Consider the following 23550-nt stretch of genomic DNA (forward strand, 5'->3'; position numbering starts at 1 on the left):
TTTGCAAGATTGTGACATAAAAGAGCCACCAAGATCTTCAAAGGAATTCATATCCAACATTTTATGTGAAATAGGGGATGACCAACAATTTTACAAGACATCATGCTTGGATGGTATGTGCTTATTTTGTGGTTCTTTGCAACTTTTATCAACTTCTCAACATATGGATAGTACACATGCAATTGGAAATGAAATAGTAGATTACGAAAAATTCAAGACAGTGACATATGCTCTAAAAGATGAGAAACATGGTAAAAGATGTGATCTAGTTATTGAAAAGATTCCAGTGTATGAGTTCATGAAGATTTTTCGTGAAAAGATTATGTACGAGTATGCAAGGCATACCCATAGAGCTCAATGGTTGGATTTACAATTCAAGTTGTGCAAGGATACGTTTCCATTGGATACATTGTTTTGGTTGTAGATTTTGCAGAGAACTACACACTACAACCACAATATGAGGTGAAAGAATTTGAAGTATTATACATCTCAATAGGTTTCCATATTTGTTCAGATAACATTCATGCATTCACCTACAAGTATAGAGGACGACAGGAAGATTTTGAGGGAGTACCATTTTTACATCAGCAATGATCGATCACATTCTATGAAGTTTGTACATGGTTGTTTTCAACTATTTTATGGAGATTTGGCTAACAGGGGCATATTATATCGTCAACACATTATTTGGTCAGACAATTGTGCATCTCAATTCAAGAATGCATGGATGTTCTATTGGTTGAGCAGGATGCACAGGTTGTGTAGAATTCAATATATGTGGAATTTCACAGAGGCTGGTCATGGTAAGGGAGAGCACGATGGTGTAGGTGCATGCATCAAAAGAGCCTTGGCTCGTGAAGAACTAAAGTACAAAGATGGAGCAATATTGATAGATGCAAAATCTATCGTCTAATGGTGTAACGGTACAATGGGTCTAGGTAAGGAAGGTGAGTCTACAGTTCATAGATTTTTTTGTTTGATAGATAATACTAACATTGCACCATATCAGGATTGTTGCACATAATCTAGTGAGTTACACTCTTTTAGAAGCTCTGATGCAGGTTCATGGAGTATCCACACACGAAAAATGGCATGCTATTGTCCATCATGTGCAGAGGAAAATTGGGATGACTGTGAGTCAATTGAATGGGTGGACAAATGGGATATATGGGTTTTGGACCCAATTGAGACCTATTGTCCCCCACAAGCACTAAAAATGGTAGAGATGGATTCATCTATTGACTTTGACTACTTGTTAGATCTAGTGCAACCTGGTAATATATATATATATATCTTTGTAATTTCAATATGTAACTTTATAACTTTTACCCAAGTTTTTTCTAAATTAATGACCGCATTTTGTACATTTGTCACTGCAGGCCATGTTTTTGTTGTTATTGCACCTGAAGACAATGAAGAAGGGACATATTATTATTTGTGTCGTTGTGTTGAAGCCAAATAAAAATTGGATCACTTGGTTATAGATGGTGAAGGTTTAGAGTACCATGTTGGTGTGGTGGTTGTAACAGGCACATGGCTTAGATGATATCCTATGAAGAATCCTAACTTGTGGTTATTCGAGGATTTGCAAAAAAAGAGGAATATTCTTCATTATTTAAACCTTGTTGTCCCATCAAATGTCCACTTGATAAAATATGGTGGAAAACCACATAATAAGATTCTTTGGAAAGTTCGCAAGTCAGACCATGAGGCAATACTTGAGACATTAAAATGTTGAGCAGATCTAGTTTGCTCACTAGATTGAATTGGGAGAGAGAGAAAAAGTGATCAATTGGATCCAAATACAATGTTACAACCTCTTCCCCAAGAATATCACATGACTAAGGTGGACCATATTGTTATGATGTGTAAGTGATGAGATTTAGTTTTGATTTGTTTAGAATCTAGATTCATTATTTGAATTTATATTAGATTCTTTAATAGGACCCTTTTTAAAATCTTATCTTAGATTTTTTACTGTGCTAATTCTCCATTTGTAGGTCACCAAAGAAGAGGGCTAATAAAGTTGATACACAAGTGATAAAGGGTGAGATGCCAAAATCATCTGTGAAATGGTATTATCAATTCACATCCTCAATATTTATTAGTGTTCTTTGTTCAAGTACCAGTGTATGCTAATCATCTTATGCCTGGAATTGTAGAGGTTAAATTATCTCAATACTAAGGTTTGTAGCATCAATACTAAGGTTTTTAGCATCAATTGGTCATGCTAAGTATAGTAGTTGTATCATGAATCCTTCTGAACCAATATGACTAAGATTCTCGGAAGAAGACTAAACCATATCATCTGTCTACTCCCTCTTTATATAAGAGTTTTTCAAACAGTGAGAATGAAACATTGATTATTACTCCCCCCTCAATGTAAAATTCTCATTGATTGCATTTTGTAAAGTTTTAAGTCACTATCAACCTCTATATCATTGTATTCTTCTTATCATCAAATTACACAACAATGAGAATATGAACGATGACTTCTTCACATGAACTTGACAATTATAAATGCTACACATTAATAAATGTTTGGGCTTGTTCTTTACCATTCGAGCTTATAATACAATACATTGGCTTCATTTATATTTGGAATTATTTATTATGTTTGTTCCAAAAGTCATTCTTCATTTGCCAATATGAAAATGCGACTATCATGAAAGGCACAGTCTTATAATTTGTAATTTGTATAATGGTATAAAAGCTAGGTTGTAGGTTTGAATCCATACAACCTGTGATGAGTGAATAGTCTCATGCAAAACACCCTTCATTTATTTTTCTATTTCAAACACATTCAACCATAATTACCGCAATTACCACTACCAAGAGATGAAGTCTTGTAGGCTTATAGGTAAAATGTTGATTGGTAGTGATCTCCTTAACAAGGTGATCTTGCTACGAGGTGGACTAGTATCAGTGTCCAATGCAATACTCTCCTTCTAGTTGAGAAGCATATTTGACCCATTCTCCTAATTGCTTCCCTCCCCAAATTTTCCATTACCCCCATGACCCTCCTTCTCATGAATTTATTCTATTTATTCTTCTACCTCCTCCTCCACTTGGCCATTTTGCAACACCATGGATGGAACTCTAGCCTTCCTCAAAACCATTATACATGACCTCTCCTTCTTCAAGATATTGTATAAAAAGTTCCTCAACCCTTGAACCTTTTAAAACCCCAATCTCAATGGAAGGCTTCTAGACCAAAGGAACTAGTAGATCTAGTTCTTTAAGAGAAAGAGACAACAAATCCAATTTTCTAGTGACTAGATGGAAAATTGGGGAAATCATTTCAATTAGTTATAAATTGAAAGGAATTATAAGTAAACTATATCAATATAATAAGTAACTTAGTAATTATATCAATATAATTTAATTACTAAGAAAATGAATTTATTAATCTAACATATAGTACATTATTTTGCACACAAAGTTGTTGAATTTAATGCTTAGTAGATTTACATACATGTGTAATAAATAATAAGTGTTGTAGCTTTGGGATCAACACTATAAAATGAAGGATGTCATACTAAATTCACAGAGGTACCAAAATATTTTATTTGATATGGAGACAAAAGAAAATGTGTATTCTTCATAACTACATTTGAGTCTCGTGTATTATCATTTTTAGCTATTGACATCAGAGATTCCTTTACATCTTCATCATTATATTGATCAACGAGTCCTTATTGCATTCACTAGTTCTAAGCCAATGACTAAGGTATGAAAGAGTTTACATTAAAATTTCATTAGTACTGAAATTCAATATAAAATTCATATATAATTTTGATTGTAACATGTCGAGTTACAAAAGATTATAGACTAATGGACTAGTGAGCATGTTAAGAAGACTAAATGAATTATATGATATTGTTAGACCTTATGGAATGAACTTTGATATTTTGTTATCACATTGGTTTGATGCTTGTATTACTGGATTAGTTGATTGGATGCTAAGATTTCATGATTGTGAATTTTAAGATATAATATTTTGGAAAACAAAGAAATTTCATAATGCATATTACCTTAGACCCATACAAATGTTTTTATATTTAAAGATCAATAGTTATCCATAGCTGACAAAGTTTAGCACCTTTATGTTGGTTGAATTCTTTGATGAAATTTGTGACTATGGCTACATGAATGGTTTGAACGTATGATTTTATCACATGTTCTAGATGTTTTTGCATGTGAATGGTTTTATGCCACTTTAATTTTATGCCTATAAAACACTATATAGGGTATGTGCAAGATCATGGTGTACCAAAATATGGCCTTAAGTGGAAGTGAAAAATCAGCAAATCAGGGTTATGTCAACTTGACACATAATTTTAAAGTGGTTCTGGACTTTATATCAAAAATTTGTAAGAAAATAATCTATAGAAAATTGAATCTAGTTTCTAAACTACAATGCCTTATCTAGAGAAAAAATTATTTGATTCGTCAAAAGTTTGGATTTTAATGTAGTACTACAAAAATTTCAGGGTGAAAATAAAAAATAGGTGTATGTCTGACCACCTTAATCATAATAAAATGATAATATTTTTTAATATAATTTTAGATATAAAAAGTAGACACATGCCTAGATGTGATGCATATTTTTAGAAAATTTTATTCCAAATAAATAATTAATTATGAATCTTCTACTATATTGTTTTCAGAATTAAAAAATCCTGTGTCTGACCACCTTAACTAGTTCAAAAAAATCAAAATTAAGTTTTTTTTTTTTTTTTTTTTCTTATACTAGTCAAAGCATAGAATGTGACGCATCTTTTGGATTTCAAAAATCTTATACGGTTTGAAAGTTATAGCTATTTTTCAACTAATATGTCAATCAGCACTTTGTAGCTAACTCCATTAGAAAATAAGTAATAATTACTTACTGAACTTGTAATTTGACAAAACTTATATTTATGAAAAGCTAAGAACATTCTTAAGAAACCCTTTTCATTACATCAAATTTTGGTTTAAAAAAAGACATCAGCTACATGCGTGAAGTAAAAAACACATAAGAACATGCCAAAAACACATTTTTGGGATGTTTTAAAGATGAGCATATAAGGTTGGTATCAAAATATATAGTAGGAATTATGAAGGTATTAATTTTTTTCATTTAGTATCAGGATGGGTGGAAAAAAAGTTGGAATAGATTTTGAAATTCTTTGAGGCATTTCAGAACTACATATTTTTCCAGGTCACCACTTTTTGGCACACCATGATCCTGCACATACCCTATACAAATGATGCTTCTTGTTAGCTTCAATAAGACCCTATCTTGCACAACATGCTAAAACCTCAATAATGATGCTTTTTTTGTTCATAGTTTGAATACCCATGTTTGTAGAGTTTGATTTTATTAATAGCCCCATGATATATTTTTAAATATTCCACATGTTTGGTTTTATATTCAATCAATCAACATATTTTCCTTTTAATTCTTCCACATTTGGCATATCCATCTAACAATGAACTTATAATACTCCCATGAAGAAGTTCATGATTGCATGGTTTTATGGTGGATGTCCCTCTCTTTTTTAAATTCCAATTTTATTCATCTACATGAGTAAGGGAGATCAATTCCATTTCTTTCAATTGTATTTAAAGGTCATTAAATTTTTTTCAAAAAATGTGATTAAATAAATATTATTCATAATTTACCTCTATCATCAAGGTTGATTCATTCCTCCTCTTATTTTACCAAATAATTCGGATGAATGACTCATGACTCCTTACATTTCTTGAAGAAAATTTTCAAAGACTTTGCAACATGTCTTCTCTTCTTCCATATAGTTCATGTTCATTGAAGACATTTGGTCAAACAATATTTATGCTTTGTATATTCTCACAACACCAATAGTCATGGTACAATGCTTACAGGATCCATAGTTGAAGAGAAGCTATGTGAAGTTTCTAGAACCATGGACCTATACTTAATTTAGTATTATTACATCCATGTTACTTATGAAAGTGGAACTTTCACATATAACCAAAATTGAAAGCCAAACTTAACATAGAAAAGTAAAGCAAGCCTCAATTATATTCTCATTAAACACTATGAATTCAAATATCTTTGATGGGGCATATCTCAGAGCTCATGCAAGATATGGATGAGGTTCCAATTCATACAAGACCATGTTGTAGAGACCTATAATAACCTTGCTTTCTTTTTGGAGATCGCATTCTATTTTCATTTTACAACGCCATCTCGGCTAATGCTGAAACTTGTAGTGTTGGCCAGTACAAAGTTGCCACCTGCCAAATCTCTCTCATATTTCATCATGGGATCAAACTGTTTGCTCCATTAGCTCTGGGGGGCTAGGTAAACCCTATCGCCAACCTCATCTTCTCCCCTTCAGTGCTCGAACGTTCTCAGGCACGCTGAACTGAAATGTCCCTAAGGGTCACTAAATGCCATAAGGCTGCAATCTTTGATGGGGAATATCTTGGAGATCATGCCAGATATGGATGAGATTCTAGTTCCTACAGGACCGTTTTGTAGAGACCTACAATAACCTCTCTTGCTTTTTGAAGATCACATTCCATTTTCATTCTACAATGCCATCTTGGGTGATGCTGAAACTTGTAGTGTTGGCTAGTACAAAGTTGCCACCTGCCAAATCTCTCTCATCTTTTTTCATGGGATCAAACTGTCTACTCCATTAGCTCTAGGCGATCAGGTAAACCCTATCCCCAACCTCATCTTTTCCCCTTCAGTGCTCGAATGTTCTCAGGCGTGCTGAACCAAAATGTCCCTAAGGGTCACTAAATGCCACAGGGCTGCAATCTTTGACAGGGCATATCTCGGAGCTCGTGCAAGATATGGATGAGATTCTAGTTCCTACAAGACCATGTTGCAAAGACCTAAAATAACCTCTCTCATTTTTTGGAGATCATATTCTATTTTCATTCTACAATGCCATCTCGAGTGATGTTGAAACTTGCAATGTTGGCTAGTACAAAGTTGCCACCTGCCAAATCTCTCTCATCTTTCATTATGGGATCAAACTGTCTGATCCATTAGCTCTAGGTGGCCAACTAAACCCTATCCCCAACCTCATCTTATCCCCTTCAGTTCTCAAACATTCTTAGGTGTGCTGAACCGAAATGTCCCTAAGGGTCACTAAATGCCATAGGGCTGCAATCTTTGACGGGGCATATCTCGGAGCTCGTGTGAGATATGGATGAGATTCTAGTTTCCACAAGACTATGTTATAGAGACCTACAATAACCTCTCTCTCTTTTTGGATATCACATTCCATTTTTATTCTACAACGCCATCTCAGGAGATGCTGAAACTTATAGTGTTGGCTAGTACAAAGTTGCCACCTGCCAAATCTCTCTCATCTTTCGTCGTGGGATCAAATTGTATGATCCATTAGCTCTGAGTGGTTGGGTAAACCCTATCCCCAACCTCATCTTGTCCCCTTCAGTGCTCAAATTTTCTTAGATGTGCTAAACCAGAATGTCCCTAAGGGTCACTAAATGCCATAGGGCTACAATCTTTGACGGGGCATATCTCGAAGCTCATTATAGATATGGATGAGATTCTAGTTTCTACAAGACCGTGTTGTAGAGACCTACAATAACCTCTCTCACTTTTTGGAGATCACATTCTATTTTCATTCTAAAATGCCATCTCGGGTGATGCTGAAACTTGTAGTGTTGGCCAGTACAAAGTTGCCACCTGCCAAATCTCTCTCATCTTTCTTCATGGGATCAAACTGTCTACTCCCTTAGCTCTAAGTGGCTAGGTAAACTCTATCCACAACCTCATCTTGTCCCCTTCAGTGCTCAAACTTTCTCAAGCATGCTGAACTAAAATGTTCCTAACGGTCACTAAATGCCATAGGGCTGCAATCTTTGACGGGGGATATCTCAGAGCTTTTGCGAGATATGGATGAGAGATTCTAGTTCCTACAAGATCATGTTTTAGAGATATACAATAACCTCTCTCACTTTTTGGAGATCACATTCCATTTTTATTCTACAACGCCATCTCAGGTGATGCTAAAACTTGTAGTGTTGGCAAGTACAAAGTTGCCACCTACCAAATCTCTCTCATCTTTCATCGTGGGATCAAACTGTCTGCTCCATTAGGTCTGAGTGGCTGGATAAACCCTATCCCCAACCTCTTCTTGTCCCCTTTAGTGCTCAAACTTTTCAGGCACGCTGAACCGGAATGTCCCTAAGGGTCACTAAATGCCGCAGGGCTGCAATCTTTGACGGAGCATATCTCAGAGCTCACGCAAGATATGCATGAGATTCCAATTCATATAGGACCATGTTGCAGAGACCTACAATAACCTCTCTCATTTTTTGGAGATCACATTCTATTTTCATTCTGCAATGCCATCTCGGGTGATGTTGAAACTTGCAGTGTGTGATGGAAGGATCTTAATTATATTGTTGGAAATCATATCTAGCATGTCATTTTTTGAAAGACAAATCATGGAACATGGTAAATGTTTCATAAGTTAATGAAATGTGTTACTACCAGATTATGTAAATTTAGGATTATATGATCTCCAAGAGTTTGTTTATGTTCTTTAGTGCACCTTGGGTGCAAGGTAGTGTGTAGCTTCTACTCCCTCTTTGTGAGTAATGTTAGTCAATTTGTATATGTAAATTGGTGTTCAATTGGGTATATTATTTTCAACCTTAATGGTGATGAAGGATTAGCTTGAATCAGCTTGTAACTATCTAGCCACTAGATTTTTTGTGATTACATCAAATGTGGGTTTTGTTCATATTTATTTATTTATTTTTATTTTTTGTGCTCTTGAGCTTTGAGACTTTGAATTTAAACTTGTTCACTTTTCTTTTTGAAATTTTATGTTCTTGAGGTGGCTAGGAGGTATGTTCTATGTTGCTAGTTATGTGTTATGATTTTCTCTATTAGGTTCAATGTGGAACATTGATAGAATGTATAAGGGAGTAGATTGCAAAGAACATATCATTCTCCTTTTTGTAATACACTATTTATTATGTTTTAATTCCACTTGGACCCATTCCTCTTTTGGAAATCCTTGAGATTGCCAATTCTTATTAATTAGAGTAGAGACAAGATGAACTAGATTAATACAGTGACCTATAGATCGAAGGAGGATGGTTAAGAAATGGTCTATCAGAGATCAGCCAAGGATAAGGAAAACATAGTAAGAAAATGATTATTTATCTGGTGGATATAAGTCTCTTATATAACAAACCATTTATATGCATAGTAAAAGAATTGAATATAGATTTGAGACATATTGATCACCTGCACTCTGATCATCTTCAAAAGTATGCAACTTTTGTTTCACTGTTTCATGTGGGTTTATTGAACTTTCTTTATGAGGTCATTTATAGATGGGATGTTCAAAGGTTGAGTTCCAATGGGCTGTCAATACTTTGACTATACTTTAAGTCAACGATTATCAATATGGGAAAAAATAGAACTCATTGTGTTTTGAAGTACGGAGAAGATTACCTTTCCCTTCCCTAGGAGTTTCAGAAATGGGAGACATTAGGTAAGAGAGTGAAAATTTTACTATCACTTCAACGCACATGACACAATTGGAAATGCAAATTTTGATGGTAATCATTTTGTGATAAGGGAGAGACTAGGGATGATCATTGTTACTATCTCTTTAGTAGTGGATTTTTGTTTTCTCTTGAATTTGGTGGTGGAGGATCAGTTGTAAGTCTCCTTGGATATTCCTTCTTATGATGTTAGTGACAAGTGTTGCTCTTTGAAAAAACTTGTACAATCTTTTTTAAATTATTAGATAAAAATAGAGAATTGTAAGTATTAAACATGATTAGCCTTCAATTCCTAGAAGATCTTTATTTCCCTGTCAATGCATTTAGAAAGTTAAGTTTTAAGAAGATCATAAATAGAAAAAATTAGAGAAGAAATTCAAACATTTATATTGATTGGAAACATGTGAGTCATGATTTTCCTCTGCCTTTTAAAGAACATTCCTTAGCTAGCATACCTAATTCCACATTCCATAAGAGTGTCATGGCACTAAAGATTTAGGAAACCAACTACTCTAAGATAAAGCTTCCCGGTCAATAATAATCTAGCCTATTGAGGTACATAATACTTCTCAATTAAACTTGTGTTAATTCAATATTAATTTTGTAATTAACTACAATTTTAGTATCTGTGTACAGGGGGTGACTGAGAAAACTATTTGAGGTCCAATTTGAAAATATATTTGTAAGGATCTCAACCAAGGTTCACAACTTTGATTGTTAATACATTCATTCAGGCTAGAACCTCACTACAAAAAAATAATATATAAAAAAGGTAGTGAATAACGTCATGTCTAGACCCAAATCAACCAATGAAAGTCAAATCAGCATAATGTGGAACAACAATATATGCATTGAGTGGGTTGTCATAAAAAAGCTTCAGAATAAAATTCATCTCTAGAATTAAAAGACCTTAAAGAACATTTATGCTTGTAACACAGATGGCCATTCAAAACTGAATACAATTACAATATGTGAAATAGCATTACAAGAACTTGTAATGCTCTTGTGAACATCGTGTTAATTCTTGTAAGAATCCCTAAGATGCTTGTTATACTCAAAATTTTGTTGAAAGTGAATTAATTTTCATCCTATCGTTTAATTGGCTTAGGGTGATATATGCTTCTTGGATGGAACACTAGTAAATTTTAGTGAATAAATGACTATGTGACTAAAACTTTTAGTCACAAGACTAAACATTTTAGTCATGTGACTAAAAGTGATCAAATTTTAATAATATTTTTTAATTTATAAGTACAAGTAACTAAATAAATGACTATTTTGGTCATCAGGTAAAATCACAAGGTTAGACAAAGATTAGTGACTAAATAAATGATCAAATAAATGACTAATTAATTAGTCACCCAAACAAATGATTAGATGATCAATAATTATTTTATCATGTTAATAAATTTTAAGTTTTTTATAACTTTTATTACTCATGGTTGGGTTTTTGTCATATCAAGGAGTCATAATTAGGTAATTTTTAAAATATCCTCTCAATTGATATTGACTGAGATATGAAGGGTTTTTTTCCAAAATAAGAAAATGAATTATTTTTCTACATTATTTCATTTAAAAAAATACTTTTTAAATAATTATTATATTATAATAAATAAATTTAATTTACTTATAAAATAATATCTAATATATAACCAATCTATTATAGGTTTAATATTAGTTGAAAAAACTATTCTGTATATTATAATATAGCTAAATAATATTTAAAGACTCATAATAACATTATTATTTAATTTTTATGCATAGTTAACTAATAATAAGTTTTTAATTGTTATAATATTTTTTTTATTGAATTGAGTTTTTTTCCTCTTATTAGATTTCATTATTTTTAAGTTTTTAAGTTGATTTTTTATCAAATAATATTATAAAATATAACTTCAATAATTTTCTATAGATTGTTTTTACTTTAAATATTTCATTACAAATGAGTTTCTAACTATTAACTAGGAAATGTACCTTGACATAAAATAGCTTTAATATTTTTACTATGTATTCTTGTCATTAAGATTTCCTTACCTATACTTTAATCCTTTCTAGATGATAAACTTTAGGTTTCATTATTATATAATAATAACCTCTAATAGTATGTGATCTTCACTTAAATAGGTTTCAAGCACTAGGCCTTTTAATAATTTATCTTCTCCACCAACATTACTATGATGTGTATGATGCTTGAAAAGGTATGTTATATATACTTGTATATTAATAAAATAATGAAGAAATAATATTTTGACCAAGAGAGTTACACATCATTAGTCTTATTGTAAATTTACAAATTTCAAGAAAAAAATAGAATTTTGATAATATTAGACATGTAAGGATACACAACTAAATAATACATTTTAAATGATAGGACATATAAATAAATAATATTGTAGTGAGTAGTATATAATATAGTGGTATATGATTATTATTTATAGTTTCATATCTTTACATCATAAGTAGGGGAAATACTTTTTTTTTTTTTTTTTGCTTATCGTTTATGCATCTCAACTTCTCGATCACCAAAATGCTCCATAAATGACAATATAAGATAATCTTCAATGCATCCTTAGAATTATGTAAAATGATAATATTCTTGTTATCACATCCTTGACCATATTTTATATCTAGAATTATGTTAAACCTCATATTTTCCCCTTTATAATCTAATACATTTAAGCTTTGCTCAAAATTTGAAATGCTAAACTTGAACTCAAACAACATATTCTAAACACTTAGAAGCATTGTGATAATTCCCATAGCTTATCACACATCTACATTATCCTCAACTAGTCAAACAAGAATATGAACACTAAGACAAATAATGCTTGGTCCTCTACCAAAGGTTGTTCAAGTTGTCTGGTGTTGTTACAGAAGATAGCTTCCTTGAACAACAAGATGATTTTTTATTTGATGAGATCTCTAGGCTTTGAAAGAAATATTCAACCAATTAACAAGTTTGACAAAATGTCAAGTGTATAGAGTTAGAGAAGATGACACAAACCATTGAATTTTTTTGTTCTAGGGTAATGTATAAGGCTTCCACAAAACTATGTCTTCTACAAGAAGTCAACAATTGTGTTGATAATAGCGAACTCCTCAACTTCTTAAGTGAGGAGCGGCTTAAGACTCTTGAGAGTGGTAAGAGTAGTCCAAGGGCCTAATTAGATTTCTTTGTCCTCTTTCCTATATTCCTTTTCTGTTATTCTTTGGTTATTCTTTGGTTTTGTTTCTATTTTGCTTCTTCTAGGGTTCCTTAGCATGTTTTTCCCACTACCTTGTCTAGTTGCACAATCATTTGGTTGTTGGTTGTAAGAAACAATATCCTTGCTTTTATTTAATCTGAATTCCAAAATATATTCCAAATGCTAGAATTGTTTTTAGGTCCATATATGGATAATAGTCGCAAGCCATGACATTGACTTATCTTTGAAAATAAAACTACGAATACTCTCTATCTTTTAAAGATTTAGAAGTTTTGTTTCGATCCTTATAAATAAATGAATAATTGATTTTAAGCTATGACTTTTCTACGAAGAAATTTTTTGAAAAAATATTATTCACTAAATAAAATACTAATTGATATTATTAAGTATATGATTGTATTTAAAAAGTACACAATTGTTTTTCTAATAGACCTTAAAAACCTTTTGGAGGTACGTCCCATTGCGCAGTGTAATTGCTAGTTATAATCTACCCTCTAACTGGTGACCCCGCCTTTTCATAGTAATCATTTTAATTTTGTGTTTGTAAAATTAGGGGGAAAGGCTCTGCACATTTTGGATACGCGTGGCATTGAACCCTTGCATCTTTTACTTCACCTCAGTGTACCAGGCATTTGTGAAAGCTAATCAATCCCCTAATCTGTTCATTCTTCAGCTACCAAATGATTAATCTATTTCATATTTATTTTGTATATTTCTCAGGATCTTTGACGCTTCTATTCACATTACTGCATCTCTCCAAGAGGTAGGTTGATCAACGCATTAGATTATTAGTATTATTGTGATTGATTTATGCCCCCTCTAGTTGTAATACCAATGAGAATTGCTCTTTCCAGTACAGAGGATGTTGGGCGAAGCACAATGCACTTATCGGAAAAAAGAATTTGTGATAATTCGAGTCAACATGAATACCGACTATAACAGTATACGGCATTCGCATCTCCAATCTGATAGAAGCCGACAGTTTAAAATGCTTTGATGGATGGTGGTATCTATATTTAAAAAAACCCAAATATAAACTAGATCACTGGTTGCATCTGCTACTGGCAAAAAATGAATGTCAAGCTGAACAAGAAATTGAGATAATGAGATTGGACCAAATGCATCTACATCGCCACTAATAGCAGTAGATAGCGTAATGAAAACAGCTTTGTACAGATTCAAAAAAAATCAGTAACATCCTATACTTGGATACTCAGGTCAATGTCTCTATCCATTTTTTAGCTCCTCTATTCCGCAATAGAGAGATGATTTGTAAAGTGTTTCTTGCAAATATATTTTATACACAAACCCATATCTTGCGCATATGTCCTGTCATTTTAGCAAACAGATCGTATATATTGGTCAGAACTCCACATTCCATATGTGTGCATGTATGCTTTTCCAATAGTTTCAAGTCATTGTTGTCCTCCTTGTGCATTTCATTGGTTCAACTATTCTGAGAGGCTTCTTTCTCAATCAATCTGCACATATTGGAAACATTTTGTTGCATTTTGTGAGATGATATCTCCTTTGAAATTTTGTCAAACAGCTTACGTACTTTTTTGAAGATTCCACAATTGTTATCCTCACTCAGATTTCAATGAGGTATTCTATCAAACAACTCATTGTCTATCAAATATTCTATTCTTTGGAGGTCTTTATGGCTTAGGGTGGGAATTCCTACTAGATAGCCTCCCCCCTGCTATAGGATCACTTTTAGGAAACCACTTACTTAGGAGAGCTTAATCTTTATCCCGTCCTTTTAAGAGGTACCCAAACCTATTTCATTGCACCAAATGTTCCAACCATTCTTAATGAAGAGAACATGACTAAGAAAATATTGAAAGGAACCGAGAATCAGAGATGCATCAGTCAGGTTTCTATAATTATGATGCAAAAGATCTATAACATATCATGAGCAGCATATCTACTGCATTATATATATTTTTGTTTCTCCTAGCAATTTATTAAAAAAATTACTACTTCTGTTTGGTTGGATGTTTGTACAGTCTAATAGTGCGGACAAAACTATAGGTGATTCTCATCCACAATAACATCCAATAGGACAAAAAACTAATATGACAAACCCCATTTTAGAATCATGTTTCCCTAGACTCTGCATTTATTGCAACATCTGTTGTAACCAATGTATGATCATGTTGGCATACTTCAACATGACTTTTACCGTCACAAATGTATGAAGAGATCAATTTTGTTTCACTTGAAAACCTTCCAATGATGGTTCTATTGTTTTCTTCTACTGGAACACTGAGCATATCAGGCCTCTTTGTGAAGACAAAAGACTTTCTGTGAATATGAAGTTGGTACACTCAGCATATTAGGTCCTTCGTGAAGAGGAAATATCTGATGCGAAGATGAAGCTATTACAAGGTCATGCATCTACTTGAGTATTATAACATGTGGGCAAATCCAAAGGAACAACTTGAGCATCTTGGAGAAGTGAAGTTGTACAAAGTGGGTCTGTGGTGTTGTTTGCAAGCCAGCGATCAATGCACTCAAAATAGAAGGCATGCCTATAGACAAGTAGCTTTTGCAAATTTTCATTCATCTCATAATCCCCTAAACAAAGAACACATCTATAATGGGAACATAGTAATGAGTTCTTAAAAAGGATAAAAATATTTTGGCAACAAACATCACAATTCTGAACATAATCATAAAACAATCTTAATTTCTACTTATGAAAGGCTAGTTGGTTGACATGTTCCTGTGATCCGTTCTTTTAGATGATTGGCATTCCCTGGCATAATTAATTCAATGAGGCAGGTATATGTCAATTTTAGTAAGTGTAGTTGTGGTCAACTTTTTCTTTGCAATACTCTATTCAGGGACATGAAAAGGTCTAGAGTTTTTGTAACCTTCAGATAAGAGAGAATCCTTATCTTGCAGGAGATACACCAACCTAATGGATCAGTGTTGAACTACTTACCAGGACATCTAATGGTATATATATATAGCTTTAGGATTTCATTGAATTAAGTGCTTAGTATTATCTCACATAATGACCCTGTATTTTCCTTCATAGTGTATACCACTCATCTAACCCATAAATATTAGCTTTATAGGCTGGCAAGAATTTTGTTTTGTGTTTCTTTCACATGTTGACCTCTTAAGCTTAGTCTGGAAATGATCCATAAGCTGTGGTGTATATTCCCTAATCCAATCAAAAAATTTCTTATTTGTAGCTCCACAAAACCCATGTCCTAGAGTAAATTCTACTTGTAGTTACTGCAACATTCAATCAAAATTCATACACTAACATGGAAATATACATCCACAAAGAACTAGAGTAAATTCTATTTGTAGTTATTGCAACATTCAATCAAAATTCATACACTAACATGGAAATATACATCCACAAAGAATATGCCAAAATAATTACTAGGCATGAAAGTTATTGTGGAAAAATCTAAGAAAATAGGAAATACTCCAACAAAAATGAGCAAAAGAGCTCCTTCTATCATTTAATTCTATAAAAATGAATTTGCATGAATGGCATCTAATCAATAAGTTCTTTCCCTAAACAAATGAGCTTCAATGCTCGTGGGCCATATTAATGTTTGAACATTGTGAACACTATATTAGGTTATTAAAGAGAGCCAGTGCTATTGCAGAAGGTGTTTTGGCTACTTTTAATATCTCTCTCATGTCTTCTTATTGCAACATAGTGTATTTTAAATACTTAGAATGTGAAATGAGGTACCAAACTATCAACCATTAGTCATCACATTGCAGGTACAAAATTGGATGTTATAATTGCCCATTTAGAAGCAACACTACCACCGACTAATGTTTAGCTAGTCTAGAAACATAATTTTTTTCTGTTGGAAATATGCATATGAACAATGCCAATCAAATTTGTTTGTTTCTATCATCTAATTACATGTTTTGAACTCCTTGTGATTCCTCCCAACTATGAACAAAATTACTACCTCCTTTAACTGTCATAACATCTCCCCTTGACAATATGTCTGTCCTGCAACACCTCCTCACTCATGATGGTGAAAAATGCCCCCAAGTCATGTTTCTTAAATCCATTTTATGAATCATGAAGGAATTATGCATACCATTAATGTTTGGTGAATGATGTTTTACACAAAAAGAATACTGACCTTTTATATTCATAGTTATTATTCTCTCTCTCTTTCAAATCTTGAACTTATTTTGTTATTTATGATGGGTGTGATGAAACTTTGAATGTATCTTTTTAATTGTTTGGAACAATGAACAAGAGAAAATGTTACTCCCCCAAGCTCATTGACAATTTTAGCCACCTCATTGATCTCTACAGCTACATATATCAGGGGATAACCTATTTTATAGGGGAAATAATTTGAAGCTACTGCATGAAGACACATTTTCTCTATGGAGAAAGCCATAGGATGTTTCCATGTAATGATAGTGATATGAAACCTCACGTCCCATAGGATTAGCACCCCTCTGGATTAACTTGAAACAAGCCAACTTTGAAATGGATCCACCACAATTATAGAAATGTAGCCCTCTTTTGAACTTGCTTTCAATGTCCATGCATTTATCTATGCCCTTAACTCCCAAAGATTAATATCATTATGTTGGGTGCTGTAAAGAATCATCAGAGGATCTTCTATACCAAAACTTTACAAACTTAGAACTGCTCCTTCCATTGTCTCTTTCTTTGCAACACCTTCAACACTAGTGTACCTTTCAATGCTGTCATCTTCTCTTAAAAGATAATTTACAAAGAAAACATGTATTCTTCCACTGCTAGATGTGACAGCAACTTGTGGTCCATTTGTAAACATTTTAACATGAAGTACTCATCCATCATCTACAAAGTAGGTCAACCTTGGCCGAAAAGTAATGGCTTTTTCTAGTCTTTAGCTAGCCCATATTTTAATTGTGGAATCATCAAATACACTTACAAAAAAGTTATGATCATGTGAAACTACAATGTCATTGATAGCTAAATTATGCTCTTGAAGATGTGCCACAAAAATTCCACATGGTTGCCATGCACGATCTGGAATAGATTCTCCAGAGTAGAATGACAATACAGTTGCATCTGCTAGTGATGGCATTGATGAGTGACCAGCACCCAAAGTCCACTATAAGGAAACAACAAAATGAAAAACTTGTGCTCTAGAAAAATTAGAAGATTCGCACAAAATGGCAGTATCAACGAGGCTTTAAAGATTTTCAAAGAAGCAGATCAAAGAAATATAGTTTCATGGGCTGTAATGATTGGAAGATATGATCCAAGTGGTCCTCTTGATGAGGCTTTAAAGTTATTCAAAGAACTACATTAAAAAAATGTGATCTCATGGACTGTATTGATTGTAGGATATGAAAAAAATGGCTTTGTTGAAAAGGCTTTCAAAACTTTCAAGAAAATGCAATTGGCAAGTGCAGAGAGAAACTCCACACATTTGCAATCATTCTCCCAGCTTGTTCCAAAATGGGAGTTTTGCAACAAGGCATTTACATCCATCAAAGCATAGGAGAGAAGTTATTATTGTCAAATGTTATAGTTGCAAGTTCCTAGGTAGACATATATGTGAAATGTGGAAGCATAGACAAGGTGGGTGAACTATTTGATAATATGCCTCAAAGAAATGTGATCTCATGTAATGTGATGATCACAAGATATAGACAAAATGGTTTTGTTGACAAGGCTTTGGCTTCTTTTATGCAAATGTAATTGGAAGATGTAAAGCCAAAGTGTACAACTTTTTCCAACATCCTCCCAGTGTATGGCAAAGTTGGAGTTTTGTAACAGGGTATGGAGTTGCATCAAATCCTTATTAGACAAGAATTTTTATCAGATGTTGTAGTTGTGAATTCTCTGATGGACAAGCATACAAAAATGTGGATGCATTCACAAGGCTCATAAACTAGTTTGCTAAATATCCAAAGAAATGTCATCTCATGGAATGCTATGATTGTAGGATGAAATGAAGGTAGGCAGGCATTTTCCAGATTCAAGACATACTTAATGATATCAAGGAGGAGAAAAAGGAATTATTTCTTTGCCACCATAGTGAGAAATTGGAAATTGCATTTGATCTGTTAAACACATCCTCTGGAATGACTATTAGTATTATTAAGAACCTTTGGGTATGTTCTGATTACCATACTACAACAAAATTAATTTCCAAGATTGTTGAAAGACAAATTTTTGTGAGAGATGCAAGCTGGCTCCATCATTTTAAACAAGGACAATGCTCTTTTGGAGATATTTGCTGATTCTAAATGAAGTAATCTATATAACAAGGCTTGTGCTGCAATAAATATGCATCTTATCTTACCTATAATTATAAAAAAAGGGACAAGGTTTTATTTTTAGTGTCTACAAAATTGATTTTATTTTAGTTTTTTTTGAGCATTTTTTAATCCATGTCTTTCTATTGAGTTTTTATGACCATGCATGCATATATACACTGTTGGGAACAAGGTATGGAGTTACATCAATGCCTTATTGGACTAGGATTTTTACAAGTTGTTAAAGTTGTGAATGCTCTAATAGAAATGTATACAAAATGTGGATACATTCACAAGACTCATGAACTATTTTGTGAAAATTTGCGATGAAATGTCATCTCATGGAATGCTATGGTTGTAGGATATGTAGAAAATGGGCTTGTTGAAAAGGCTCTAGAAAATGTTAAGAAAATACCTTCAGTAGATGTATGGCCAGACTTGACAACCTTTTCGAACATCCTCTTAGCTAGAAAATATTAATTTCTTTTAAGTTGGATTTCAAACTTTTATTTCTGTCTTTATATTGTTTAATATTATAGAGTTTGTTGGCCAATTTTTTGCAGGATTGGAAATACTAGCCTTCCCATGCAATCAATTTGCTGGAAAGGAATCAGGTGACAATGAGCAGATTGTAGAAGTGGCATGTACTCGTTTTAAAGTAGAATTTCTAGTATTTGAGAAAGTAAGTACATCACTCCTATTTTTCTATTTCCTCACTATTTTGTTTAACTATTTATGTGAATTCATCTACCATAAGTGAAACAATGTTGTAAATAAGTAATACCAAGCTTATCTAGTATGCTTATTAGATTTTTCAGCATTTATATTGCAGCTATAAAATGTAGGTTGAGGTCAATGGTGATAATGGATCACCTATTTATAAGCTCTTGAAATCGAAGAAAGGTAGCCTATGGACAAAAAAATTAAGTGGAACTTCAAATATGCTCCAACTACTTCTCCCCTGATTATTTAAGTACTTGACAATCCCTCTTTTGTAGTTTCATGCCTTCTCTATATACTTTTTTAATGATTTATCATTTGTTCTTTCTGCTACATGTCTATCAAGATAACAACAAGATCCTATTTTTAAATAACAAATGTTTGATGTGTCAATAAGATAATCAATAATAGTTGTACTTTATGTTTGGAGAAACATATCAAGAATCTCCTAGGAACTACCTAATTCTTCATAATAGAAAATGGTACAACATTTCTATAGTTCCCACATAGTGCTAAGAAATAAGATGTTGTGGTAATGAATAAGATGCAGAAATCCATTAAGATGTTGTTTTGTTATAGAATAGGATTGCAGCTAGAAAAGTTAGTTGTTTCAAATTTGTAATTGCTCAAACTTCCACTTTTTGTTGCAGTACTACGAATCTCGTTTGTTTCACATGTTTGAATTATGCCATAACCAAGCACTATGTTCCAAATACCACCATATATTTTCTCAGCATAAGAGCAATTTAATTTCTTAAGTACTGTGTTCCAAATCCCACCATATATTTTCTCATCATAAGAGAAATTTAATTTCTCAAGGATAAGAGGAAATTTTGCTTAGCTAGTTTTCTTAAATTGAAAAGAGATATTTACATGTTTTTCCAATATTTAACATCAATAACTTGCAAGATTCATGAATAGATCCATGAATTGTTCTTAGAAAATCATTTACTTTCACTTTTTTTGTTGAGCGGCATCATGCAAGATGCCCTAGTTTTCTTTTTTAATGTGAAAGTAGCCTTCCAATCTGTGCGATCAAATGTTTACATTCATCTTTTCCTTATGGAAATGATTTTGTTTAGAGAGTTTTGTAGGGTTTTAACTAGCAATTTTCATTTTCCTCAGGTCCTCAAATTTTAACTATGTGTTCTTAATCTAGTCATGTTATTGTTAATTATGCACATCTTCCTCTATCTACTGATAAAAGAACCAGAGCTATCTATTGAAGGTTTTGCATCAAGATATGTACCATGAATACTACTACTCCCATCACAAAAGCTTCTCCTGATGACACAAGATCCATCAACCACAATGCAAAATCTAAATGCACTTAAAGAATCTTTAGTTGTATGAAATGACTAGATCACTATCTCTTCAACCATATTGTGTGTATATCGAGCTCTTCAATCTTAGCTTTGATGATGATGATAGATGCTAATTGATCAATAAGATAACATCTATTGTTCAGAGAAATTATAATAGCTACTTATATTTATAACTCATATATATAAGACTCTAAGCTCACCTGCAAGAAAAATTGCTATGGAACTCTAAGCTCAAGTGTCCAATCTTTAAGAATTTGGCATCTTTAGAGTTCCTATTTGTAAAAATAATAATTTGAAAAAGCTATTGATAGTAAGTATTAATTATTATTGTTTTATTTGTTGAGTATTTTTCTCCTCTAAAAGTTTCCAAATATTACATTACAATATTTTTTCTTTTGGTATAATAAGTAAAGATAGAAATTGTGTGATGGAGGAATGGTGCTTGTGGGAAGTAGAGAGTTGCAAGCTTTTGTTCCTAAAGACATTAAAAGCATCTAAAAACATGCTTTCATGAAAAAAAAATTATGCCTAATTTGAAGGTCTATTTGTTTGGTGTTGTCACACATTTGATTGAAAATGATTTACTATCATTTCATGCACTGACACTCTTTTCCAGATAATATAGAAGCATCTAGCAGCAGTTCAACATGCCATCCCCATCTAGGATTTATGTGGGGAGTTTGCATATGGTGTGGTGTGATGAATGTAGTGCCTGCCCCTAGGTCGCATTGTGTTATCATTGTCAAACTCTTTTAGGGCTAGTTTTATGTTGATGGTTAGCAACATTGTTTTGAGACGATTTGATATTGTGCTATGGATTTAGTTGATATGTGATGAGATTATTTGGTACGTTACATTTCATGTATGCATGATGATTATTTCAGCTATTGATGATGATTGGTTAGATGGTTTATTATCATATGTGTTTTATTATGGATACTTACCCATACTTGCCTGTGTATGGTGTGCATGTTTGCTCTTATGTTTGGTGTGTCTGATGTGGTTAAGGAAGGGAGACGTAGTCACCTGCTAGTCAGGATCTACACGATGCACCACTTCCTACCATTTCCTGTTTAGTTTAGTATATATTGTGCTTGTATATGCATGAATTTTATGCAGGTATCGGGTATCGACTTCCCTGAATTGCCAGGATGAGCGTACCCTATCACATCATCTCAATGATAAGAGAGGGGAGATAAATTCTCAAGTCCAAATCCCAACCCTTTGAGCCATTTGTCCTAATTGGAAAATTAGGACAAGTATCTGAGTTGAGTACCCTTTGAATATGTCGGATGACATAATTCATGATATTAACCCTTGGTTTAATTTTGTATGTATTTTGGCTATGATGGATTTTTGTATTTTATCTTTGTGAGCCTTCGGTGTATTTTCTATTAATTAAGCCTAATTAAAAGATTTAATTAATGGTTTAATTTAATGAAAAATTATCATGATATTTTAGTATTTATTTTATTTAATTAATTGGAAAATTAATTAAATAAAATAATTAAATTTGAAAATAAAAGTTATAAGAAATGTGACAATATTTATTTTAATTATAATATATATTGGAGTTCATTTTTAAATAAATGACTAAATAATAATATTATTGTAGCTAATAAATATTTTAGCAATTAAGTTTTGAAAATGAAACTTAAAAGTGGGAAATATATTTAAAATTATTAAAAGATTCTAGATTTCATGTGATTAAAATATAAATATATTAAAATTGAAAAGTGGAATTATTAAAGTTAGTGCATGAGATTTAATAAATAAATAAATTAAATTGGAAAGAGTAAAAGTAAATATTATATTAATTAATATGCATTATTTTTAATATTTACTCACATAGGAGTTGGCAAATTCTCGGGAGTTGTCATGTAGACAACACAGGAGTTTGCACTCTAAGAATGTACTAGTTGTCTACACTTAGGAGTTAGCATTTTATTTGAGCACATGGTGTCTACAACCTTAAGACTCATCTAGAAGGTTGGAGAAGACTCATGCTCAGTTGTCATGCTTATCTTCTAGTTCCTTCTAGACACATTCTAGATGCATCTTAGAGGCCTTTAAATAGAGGCTCTCCTAGTGTGTTTTGGCAAGCTTAATGGAATCTACAAGCTACAAGCTTCAAGCTAAAAAGGAATCTTCAAAGCTTACATTCATTGAGAAGCTCATATGCTTCTACATGCTCATATATTTTCTACATGCTTTTATGCTTCTTCTAGCACTTCTAGTCACTTGGAGGTTTTTGGTTGACTTAGATCTTGGAGGAATTATGAATGATGGAGAAGGAAGGGATTTTCTATGGACTTCTGAGGCATGGCAATTTAGCATTGGTGTCCAAGTGCACTCTTGATATTCACATATTCTCTTCGCACTATTTCTCTTCTTGTCTTCATCGTGTCTGTTATATGTGTCTGATTATATTCCATGAATGAATTTGCAATTTGAATTGGAACCTAGATGTTTTATTTGGTTGCAAAGAAAACAATAGAAAACCCTAG

The 23550-nt window shown here is 32.7% G+C and overlaps 1 pseudogene; it reads left to right on the forward strand.

Moving 5' to 3' along the window:
* The first annotated feature begins 928 nt into the window (after positions 1 to 928).
* Positions 929 to 23550, forward strand: part of LOC149577368 (DNA-directed RNA polymerase II subunit RPB1-like) — a 36093-nt pseudogene continuing 13471 nt past the window's right edge.

Source organism: Cupressus sempervirens, chromosome 1, assembly GCF_028749045.1.
Source record: "Cupressus sempervirens isolate cs-2001-9-10 chromosome 1, ASM2874904v1, whole genome shotgun sequence".
NCBI lineage: Eukaryota > Viridiplantae > Streptophyta > Pinopsida > Cupressales > Cupressaceae > Cupressus > Cupressus sempervirens.